We start from the raw sequence: 11,301 nt of genomic DNA, 5'->3' as shown, positions 1-11,301 counted from the left end.
ATGTATTTTCTCTTTTTATTATCTTCCTCCCATTTATATTTGAATAGATGAGTTCTCTTTTTTTTTGGCACATAAAAAATTGTCAGCAAATACCGTTCATCATAATTTCCATGTTACAGAGATCAACTCAGTGATTGTCCCAATTGACGAACTGTAATCAATTACAGTTGACCTCTTAGTTGATTATTTTGTAATGTCTAATTTGAATTCTCTTTGTTTAGTACATGATTAAGGATAGGTGTCAATTTTCCATGGGTTTTTGGTTTGCTCTAATTTTCCGGTTATACTTATTTATATTTGCTTGAGTTAACAGAATGCCATCATGACATAGCATTTTGAAGAGAAAGAGCGCATAGCGCAGTGGTAGGGGAGCTTGTGTTGGACCTATGGTCGGGAGTTGAACTCCCCGTTCTAAAAAAAAAGGCAACTCCCTGAGCTATTTAATAGCTATGATTTGTGGCCTTTTCTTGACCCTGTGTTTGAGATTTTTTTCTTAAAGAAATATTTTGGGGGAGGCTTTCCCCAGGGGTCAAGGTTTTTTTTTTTGAGACAGCGTTTTGAACCACTTAACAGAAAAAAGGTAGTTGTAATGAGAATATTCATTTGTAAAATTTGTCAGGTTATACATCAGTTAGATTAGAAAATTGTAATTAGAAGTACATGTGCCTGAGTACCTCAGAGAAAACAAGACAGGGAGAAGTAGCATCTCCAACTAACTGAAACATTATATCAATCCATAAACCATGGATCCCATGCCATTACATTAAAAAAAAACCATGGATCCCATGGATCTAAACATTGAAGAGGTTTGTACTTCGTAGCAAAATTTTTACTTCAGAATGGCATATACAGTAGCAGAAGTCCTTCTGGTTCACAGGCAAACAATTCGTATGTCACCCATTTCTTTGTCAGCTTGTTACCTGTCAGAGATATTCTGCAATTGTTTGTCTATTGCACTTGCGCAGAAAATGAGTGTCCAGTTGCATTCATGAGCAAACAGGATACACAGGCTGGCTTGCAGTAGTTTATATTATCATTTACTGACAACTATCTGGTTGCATACTCTAGACTCATTATTTGGTATGTCCAGAATGTACTGTTAAAAAGGCTTGCATTACAAGAGAGGTGTGTGTGTGTGTGGGAGGGAGGAATTGGACTATCTCTAACTTTTGTTAGTTCTCATTCTAATGTTCTGTAACAAACTTGTTCATTCTTTTAATTAAGCTAATTCTTTCTCATTAATGACCAGCATGGATGCGCTAGCACTCAAGGAAGCTGAAAAGCTTGGACTGTGTGTTGAAGAAGTGGATGGAACAAGAACAACCATCTCAAATCTTGAAGGAGTCATATTTGACATTACCCTGAAATGACACAGTCCTTTGACTCTCCTTTGTCGAAATGCTTGGGTGATTATTTGTCATGAAGATCCGTAGAACCTCCTTTTAGCAGGAAAATCGAAGTTCCGCATTATGATGAGCTGGAGATGTGTCAGTTGTATCTCTGTAGAGGATGAAGCACTACCTTGCTGTCACAGCAAGAACATTACCCAATGATGGTCTTCGATTCATATGCGATTTGGTGTGGTGTTCTACTGTTTGACCACTCCATCCTTTTAGCTAATATATAAGATATAAGATGCCTCAATTCACGAGCGGTGAATGATGTTACAACTTTCTCAGACTATCTATCTATCAGTGAGATGACCAGACTCTGAAAATTCTTGTGGCCAAGAGTTGCTGAAAGCAGCACCATCATGTATGAGTTGCAGATGCTTGTCTGAATTCTGAAAAAGGCTCTGGGTTACCGTGGACTCGTGCTTGGTGCAGTAGCATGTAAAACACCAATTGAACAGAAACCTTCAGCGCCTCCTTCAACCCATGTAACATGGTTCCGATTTTTTGCCTTGTTCTCTAGCCTGTTCTTGGTTCTTTGCTACATTTGTAAGCTTGCTGCGACAACTTGTCAAGGCCTCCCTGATGCAACCATGTCACTTGGGCGTAGGGCCACAGTTTTATCGGCTTTCTTGGATTGCAGCCTGAAATCGGAGCTCCTGCCATATGGCCATGTTCTGTATGAATCAGAACTGTCAGTGATGCATGCATTGCAGTGCTTTAGCTGCAATTTGAACAGGCCGCGTTTAGTTGCGCCCGGAATGGGCGTCGCCGGATTTCTAGCGACACTGCAGCGCACTGTAGCATTTCGTTTGTATTTGATAATAATTGTTAAATCGTTGACTAATTAGGCTCAAAATGTTTGTCTCGCAAAGTACAACTAAACTGTGCAATTAGTTTTTGATTTCGTTAACATTTAGTACTCCATACATGTATCGCAAATTTGATATGACGGATAATCTTCTTTTTGTATAGTGTCAAAGTTGGGAGTTGGGGGTGAACTAAACATGGCCCAGGTCTGAACCTGACCTCGTGCTGAACAATGTCAAAATTTATGGAGTGATGATATGCATTGAGAGCGGCAACTGGGCAAAGTCTGCATATTGTTTTGATTGATTCTACTCGTGTCCACAAGCTGGGCGACGGGAGGTTGAAACTGGGCCCCGGATGTGTAATGAAAAATCGGTGTTGGGGGCTTAACGACACTCCAACTAAGATGTTGCAACTAATGCATTTAAAGATTCTAAAAAACAAAACAAAAAAAAACTAACGCATTTAAAGACCCATTTGGACATTTTTCAGTTTATACTGTATCTCGGAACTGCCACGTGTTGTTGACACATAACGTGAAAGTGTTCATGGTCATCGGGACGCAGCTATTAGCGACACATTAACTCTGTTTTTTACATATCCTATCCTAAGTTAAATATTTATACTCCCTCAATCTCTAAATAAATCAATTCCTAAAATTCGTGCAAGTCAAACTATCTTAAATTTGACTAACTTTATAGGAAAGAGTAACAACATTTATGACATAAAATGAGTATATTATAAAAGTATATTATATGGTATATCTAATGATGTCATAAATCTTGATGGGGTTTCTAGAAATTCGGCCAAAGTTTAAATTTTTTGACTCAAGACAACCCTAGAAATCTATTTATCCAGGGACAACATGAGTGTCTTTGGCCATCTATTTGAAAAAAAATAGATTCATGACATAAGATTTATATTTTTAATTTACCATGAGAAATACTTTCATAATATATAATTGATAATTGATATGTTATGAAACTATAAGGATTTTTAGAAAATAGATGGTCAAAGTTAGTAATGTTTGACTTAGGACAAAGTTAATGTGACATGTAAAAATAAATGGTGGGAGTACTAGATTGATATTACTAGATTTCATACTAAAATACTTCCATTGCATTAACTCTTTCCTTCAAACATAAATTATTTTTATAGATGTCAATAGCTAGGCAGTCATGGTAGAGAACGTGTAATGTTTAAGGGACATAGGACGTCAATAATAGTACAAATAGCTAGCTCTTTGTGAAGAGTTAAGCTTGTACACTTTCTAATGATTCATGTGTTTATGCCTACTCAATTTTCTATGTGTTTATGGCTTTATTTATGCCCACACAATTTTTTATACTATCATATATATTAGGCTATTTTTTATCTTTTCTTAATTTTTTTTTATATATAAGCCAGTGTAAAAAAAAGCCATCGGCCTAGCTTATAAGTTGTGACCAAAGGAAGCGTAAGAGTTAACCATCGATGACATCCGACTATTTTTTTTAGGAATGTTAAACACCACACGGGTGTTTTAGCACCTATAAACACACGATTTTTTTCGTGTATCACGTGAGGCTCCGACCGACTCCTCCCCTTCATGCTCCCGTCCTCCCCTCCGCGTGCTGTCTCTCTCTCTCTCTCTCTCTCTCTCATCGGCGACGGGACCGGCGAGCTCCTCCCGGTGCCCGCGCCTCCTCACGACCAGGCGACAGCGCCGCGTGCAGCCCCCGGCCGGACCAGACCTTCATCGCCGTCACTAGGCCGGACCTCCGCTGCCGCCCTCCGGCTGGACCTCCACTGCCGCCTCCGCCGCCCCCAAGCTGGACCTCCGCCGCGATTTGTTGCTTGTGATATGTGGCGACACAGCCGCGATTTGTCCTTGTCCTTTCATAGAAAAAAATGTTTCATGTTATCTGTACCAACGAAGAAGATAAACAGTGCCGCGGGTGGCGCGACGGGCGACTGAAGGTAGAAGACGAACAGTGCGCAGCGGCTGGCTGAAGTTAGAAGATGAACAGTGCACGCAGGCTGCTGGAGGTAGAAGATGAATAGTGCCAGAGAAATTCAGGTGTGGAGTTGGGGTAAAACACCCAAGTGTCAAACAGACAGACTCATTTTTTTTTCACGGTGGCATGTATTATGAGGTCCGACTCGTCATTGATTAATCTACGTAATGTAATTTAGGGTTTAGTATGTTCTAGTGTGACCGACAGTGCCTCTTATTATGAGGTTCACTGAATATAGAATTGTGCTTTTCAGGATCATACAAGAAAAGGCATTCGATGTGTTCCGCTGGTACGAAATACTGTTCATGCCGATATGAAAATACTGTTTGCACGGGTATTTTGTGAGGAAAAACCTCTGCTCCGACTAGGAAAAAAAAAAAAAAAAGCCAGCCAGCCAGCCGAACTATCCCAACTATGACTGATTAGTTTCTTTTAGCCTCCCCTTTTTACAGCGCATCCGATGCTGGGAGGTGAGGTCAAAGGCAGGAGGATGCCAAGAAAGAGGGTTGCATCCGTCCAAACACCTGAAAGGGTGCACAAAAAGAAGAGCAAAATTTCCTGGAGGGTACTGAGCCTAAAAAGCAAAAGTGAAAAGGAAGGAAGCAGCAATGAGATCTCTCTATCTTCACCGGACACCGGTTGGGTGCCATGGCAAGTAAACATACAGCCTTCTGCAGCTGCAGCATTGTTCCATTGCATAGGGCTTCAGGTTTCTTCCATTGTTTACTCACTTTGCATGACTGGCTGCAGAGATTCCCTTCCCAAAAGCCCAAAACATCTAGCATATGAACACATAAAGAGCGGTTGATTGGTTGGCCAATGATTGGGTGCATAATCCACATGAGAGAAGAATTTCATGCCATTACATTATGCAAGGCACATGCCTGCCTCCATAAGACCATAACAAACATGCTTGTTGTTTATATGCTAATCCACCTACCTGAAAACTGGCTCCTCTGCAGCATGGATTAGAGTACAGCACAGTTCTTGCCTGATGATAACAAAGCCATGCAATACATTGTTACATTGCATGCAGAATTGTCTCACCCAATGGCCACACAGCCTCCTCTTGTCTGGGATACATACAGGCACAGAGAATCCCTGCACGTACATGCAGTAGCCAGTAGCTAGCTACTAGTAGAAGTAGGCACCAAACTCTGTTGCCCAAATACCAACTGACTGATCTGATCAACAACACAGGCAAGATCTTTTGGTTACTTGTCAATTTGTGAGAACTATTAATAACAGGTGACTAGATGAGGTGTGCCGGTGACACCATCCTTGCTGTTCTACCAGCTTGGTCCAGGCCAGGCCAGGCCACCACAATGCATACATTTTTTTTTGCTGGTGAGGTTGGCATGAAGAAAATCCAACTGGCCCCGGCCGGCATGGCGACAAGAAGGTTACCGGCCGGCTCGCCGGCGCCGGCGGCCGGCCGGTTGGTCAAAAGGGCTGATAAACTTGGTCTTTGCTCATGTATCAGTGTCCTCTGGATGGAAAAGTTGGGGACATCGACATAAATAATGTGGAAAAGATGATTGGAGGAACTGAAAATTTTGTATGATTCGGATGTAAGCTTTTGGAGGTGATAGTGGCATGACATGGATGCCACAGTGATGATAAACTTGTGACCTCACACTGCCAACCTGTGGGGCTCAAACAATCTACAAGTACGTGAAAAAATCTTGCCGTTTCTTGTGGCAGAAACTGCACTAATCGCTGTGCTTAACAGTGCAACTAACAAGGCCACTGAATTAAAGATGGAGAATTTGACATGGCATGAGGTTATTTTCCTATGATTCTTGGCAGTTTGGTAGTCAGTAGTCACCACTTACCAGTGAGTGGAGTGCTCAACTCAACCATCAGCCATGACAGCTTGCAAATAAATATAACGGGTCAATGAGTTGTTGTACCATGCATGTTTAGGACTGGCTGTAAGAACTAAAAAGAGCTTCTTCTTCAATTCATCACTTGAATGGGTCCCCAGTGCAAGTTCAGATGAGCTGTGCCGCCCTCTCCTGTACTGCTGTACAAGGATATATCATATCATATATGCGTAGTTGCTGCGTACATGTCCAACAGAATGGATAACTACCATGCTTCCTCTGTGATAAAGTATCCGTAGTATGTACAGCTACAACCCCTAACAGAAAGATTTCTTTTTTAGTAGAGAAAAGCTGCAGGTAGATTGCTAGGTCGTCTGAACTGGGATTTTAATGCCTGGTCATGCATGCTTTGCTTAATCTACACATGTTAGCCCATTGATTGGTAGTAGTGTTAAGATTGTTATTAGCTGTTTAACGCGTTTTTGGTAGTAAGGTAGTGTAGAGACATTGACTGAAACTGTATGGCACATAGTAGTGGTGAGATCAAATACCAAACTATATGTCATCAGCTACTCCTAGTCACTGGACTCGATCAGCTGATGTTGTTGCAAGTTGCAACCAGTCAGTAATGAAACCTGCGATGGCTACTGAATAACCTCCTTCTATTTTATTAATTTGAAACCCTTTTACCTTTTTCTTCGTTCGCCAAATCTTCTTCAGGTCTATCCAAGCTCGGTTTTGTTTGAATCTTTGTGGAAGAAGAAGCGGTTCGCCAGCCGCTACATCCAGGGATCCCACAAAATCATTAAACCTGGCGGCTGCTCGCTCTTTGATCAGTGATTCACCTGCCACTAGATCGATGAAGAATCTCTCAAAAATCCGCTTTTGGATCAGTGATTCACCAGCCACTACATTCTTGGATCCCACCTTATTCTCAAACCTGGTGGCTCGCTTGATTGGCAGTCCTGTAAGCTCATCTTGCATACAAATTTTTGGGGTACCAAAGCCTGCATCCACCAAGAACATTTCTTCCCTTAAGCGTAAGCGTAAAACTGAAGATTGTAAGGCGTTTCCACTACAAGTTAAGCATGAAAGAGAACGGGGGTAGGTCAAGCTAAACCAGAACAATCCGCGCTAGTAGCTCAAAGCAAGAAAACGTATGCTAGTGACTAAGGCGCAATCCAACTGCTCTATAAAGGCTCTGCTTGTGCTATTGAGATAGAGGTCAGGGCTTCAATCCACCCTTGATTTACCACTTGTGCGGTGCGTACCACACCCAAAGCCCAAAATGGCGTATCTTTTCCCCTTTGGGTAGCGTGAGTCCTTCTTCGTACCGCTACTGTTTCTTTGCTTCCTTGGCCCATATTTTGAGAAGTAAGTCATTGGTGGAAAAGAATTGCTAGGATTTTGGGCATATTGTAGCGATGAGGACGACTAGGATTTGGCTTCTCTTTATATTATATGAAAAAAAATTCGCTTCCCAACCTGCTGAAACCGAAGTGTTATAATTCGGCTAGACAAGATAAGATCGTTGTCGGTGTTTTGGACCGACGGGCCCTCAACCAACTAGTGAAAATGTACTGCGTGCCCCTAATCCCAGATGGTGATGCAAAGAGACACAAGGTTTATACTGGTTCAGGCAAGAGGTGCCCTACGTCCAGTCTGAAAGATCGATCTTGTATTCCTTGCACCGAAGTGCTTATAGTAGGGGGTTACAAGCAGGGCGAGAGAGGGAGCTAGTCCCAGGTCTCTGCGTGGAGTGGTGTGGATTGCTTGAGATATTGATCTCAGGCAATGGGGAAGCGTGCGTGTTATAGAGTGTCGCTTGCGCGCGAGTGAGTGAGTTTGTCTGTCTGTGTTAGTGCCCGTATGCGTCTATGCGTGTCTAGAAACGGCCCCGGTCTCTCCCTTTTATAGTTGAAGGGGTGATACATGGGGTTGCTACGTAGCGTCATGCGAACAGAGGCGGCATGTCCGAGCCCTGTAGCTTGTTGTTGTGGCGGCATGGTCAGCGAAGCGGTCTTGTCCTTGATGCACTGGAGTGACGCACCGGTCACGCTCGGTCCTATGCGACGTGGGGGCTCCAGTGATAGCTTGACGCAGGGCATGGCAAACATCATGCCGGTCGCTGTGTGTTGACAGTGTAAAGAGCCGAGGCTCAGTTGGTGCCAAGGCCGAGCCATCGTGGGGGACTCGGCGGATGCGAATCCCGAGGCTACCAAGACCCTAAAGTGGATTGCCGAGGCTCGGAGGGAGCAGTTGGTCCTATACACTGATTCCGAGGCTACAGGTACCCGGACTTGACTCCCCACGTAGCGCTATCCTTGGAGCAGGGGTTAGGTAGCATAGTGTAGTACGGGCGTCAGTCGTGGGCACAGTGCCGAGCACAGCGACCAGTAACCCCTGCCCTGTCCTATCCCAGGTGGCATGGTGTTGATGCGACTCCCATCTCATTGGTCACTCCACTGTGTCGAGCCGTTGTCCGGCTGACATCACGGGAGTGGTTGGTCACGTCAGTTGGACGTGATGTTCTGTCAAGGAAATCGGTCGTGGCGGAGGCGACGGGGCTGTTGCCGAGCCGGCCTCGAGCGAGATAGAGAATTGATACCTCGTCCGAGGCCTTACGCGCGAGGCCTTGAGCGAGATGGAGAATTGATACCCCATCCAAGGCCTTACATGTGAGACCTCGAGTGAGACGGAGAATTGGTTCCCTGTCCGAGGCCTTACGTGCGAGGCCTCGAGCGAGACGGAGAATCGGTTCCCTGTCCGAGGCCCTTCGCGCGAGGCCTCGAGCGAGGCAGAGAGTCGGTAGGCCGTCCGAGGCCTTTCGTGCGAGGCCTTGAGCGAGGCAGAGAGTCGGTAGCCTCGGACAAGGCCGGGGGTTAGCCAATAGTTGTCTCTTGGCTTTGATTTTGATAGGGTCTAAGCGATTTTTTCGGTTTTCGCTTAGGGGACCCCTTTTTATGGTACCCAACAGTAGCCCCCGAGCCTCAGGGAGAGTGTGAGCGCTCTCCCTGAGGTTTTGACGAGACTCAGTTCGCGGTGGCTCCTGGCGGGATGATGTTTCGTACTCGAGGCCTCGGTGGGTGCGCGCGAGCGCACCCACCGAGTGTAGCCCTCGAGGCCCTAGAGGTGTGGATTTATTCCTCTAGGGGCTTTTCTCACGTTGTGCGAGGGGTTTCATTGCGTTTGCTGAGCCCATGAGTGCGAGTTTGGATCGCTGGGTCTCGGCTTGGTTGCAGGAAGAGCCCCTGAGCCTCTGCATGGAGCGAGAGGGCGATCAGGAGTTTCCCTGTCTTTTTGTGTGACCCTCGTGCATCCTTTTCATTTGGAAGGAGGGATGGAGCATGCTAGGCTACTCTCGGTGGGCGCGAGCTGTGACACCTCTGGTGAGCTGTTGTCGGGTAAGTTCGAGTGGAGGCCCATGCCCTGTTCGATAAGGGTCGGCTAGTGGTCCAGAGACGCACTCTAAAAGTACCAGAGGGCTTCTCTAGTGGGTCCTAGGGCTGTTCGATTGGCCCTGAGGGCTCGATACCTCCCTACGGTGGGATTCCATTCGGAGACCTTCCTGCCGGTCTTGGACACGACTTAGGACATCCCGAGCGATCGCTTGCTCGGGCCTCGGCCATGTACGGGCTCACCCATAGTTGTCCTTGACTCTATTGTCCTAGGGCGGCTATCAAAACCCTCGGGGGGCCCAGCCTTTGAACCCCTAGACCATAACGGGCTCGGTGCCCTTTATCGCGTTTTTTGAGCCTCCGAGTGTGAGCTTGGGTTGCTTGTCTCCGTCCTGGGTGCAGGAAGAGCCCTTGAGCCTCCGCACGGAGCGAGAGGGCGATCAGGAGTTCCTCTGATTTTTAGTGCGACCCTCGCGCATCCTTTTTGTTTGGAAGGAGGGGTTGTTTGCTGAGCCCTCGGGTGTGAGCCTAGGTCGCTAGGTCTCGATAAGGTTGTAGGAAGAGCCCCTGAGCCTCTACATAGAGCAAGAGGGCGATCAGGAGTTCCCTTGACTTTTTGTGCGACCCTCGTGCATCCTTTTCATTCGGAAGGAGGGGTTGTTTGCTGAGTCCTTGGGTGTGAGCCTGGGTCGCTGGGTCTTGGCAAGGTTGCAGGAAGAGCCCCCGAGCCTCTGCACAGAGCGAGAGGGCAATCAGGAGTTCCCTTGGCTTTTTGTGCGACCCTCACACATCCTTTTTGTTTGGAAGGAGGGGTTGTTTGCTGAGCCCTCAAGTGCGAGCCTGGGTCGCTGGGTCTCGGTAAGGTTACAGGAAGAGCCCCCCGAGCGTCTGCACGGAGCGAGAGGACAATCAGGAGTTCCCCTAGCTTTTTGTGCGACCCTCGCATATTCTTTTTGTTTAGAAGGAGGGGTGGAATATGCCAGGCTACCCTCGGTGGGTGCGAGCGGTGACACTTCTGGTGAGCTGTTATCAGGTAAGTCCGAGTGGAGGCCCATGCCCCGTTCGATAAGGGTTGGCTAGTGGTCCAGAGACGCACTCCAAAAGTACCAGAGGGCTTCTCTAGTGGGTCCTAGGGCTGTTTGATGGGCCCTGGGAACTCGGCACCTCCCTGCGTGGGCGGTAAAATCGGATCTGGATTAACTATATCAGATTTGAGGGAAACTTCTCCGATTTCATCGCCCGTCCGCTTCGCCCCCTTCCTGCATAAATACGTAACGAGCCTCGCCCCTCCCCTCCTTACCTTGCCTACATTTGCCCTTGCTGCCCTCGAGCCGTTGCTAGGAACAGAGAGCGCTGGGGAGAAGAAGGGAGAAGAGAGAGGGAGAGAGAGAGAGGCATAGCGAGGTTTACCGTCGTAGCCGCATTCTCCACCATGCAATGGCCGGCGGCCCTGTTATCCTCTAGGTAGATCCTTGGGGTCTGTCTAACGTGACCGTGGAGACACTACAGTCGCTTGTCGATGACGGCCTCCTCCGCCCGGTTACTGACCCCAACCGGCCGGAGTGGATTGCTCCGGGGGGCGAGCCGAAGCCAAGGCCACACGATGGCTACATCGTGAGCTTCGTGTCCTTCCACGAGTGTGGTCTCGGCCTACCGGCAGACTAGTTCATGCAGGCGCTCCCGTACTACTATGACATGGAGCTTCATAACTTCAACCCCAACTCCATCGCGCAGGCGTCCATCTTCGTCGCCGTCTGTGAGGGGTACCTGGGCATTGCCCCCCATTGGGAGCTGTGGCTCCACCTCTTCCGAGCGGGGCATACCACCAAGCCGATGGGCACGACAGGCACAAAGAAGGCGATGAGGGCCGGTGGCTGCA

This window comes from Miscanthus floridulus, chromosome 3 (assembly GCF_019320115.1).
Source record: "Miscanthus floridulus cultivar M001 chromosome 3, ASM1932011v1, whole genome shotgun sequence".
In the NCBI taxonomy this organism is placed as follows: Eukaryota; Viridiplantae; Streptophyta; class Magnoliopsida; order Poales; family Poaceae; genus Miscanthus; species Miscanthus floridulus.
Note: the sequence above shows the minus strand (reverse complement) of the source record.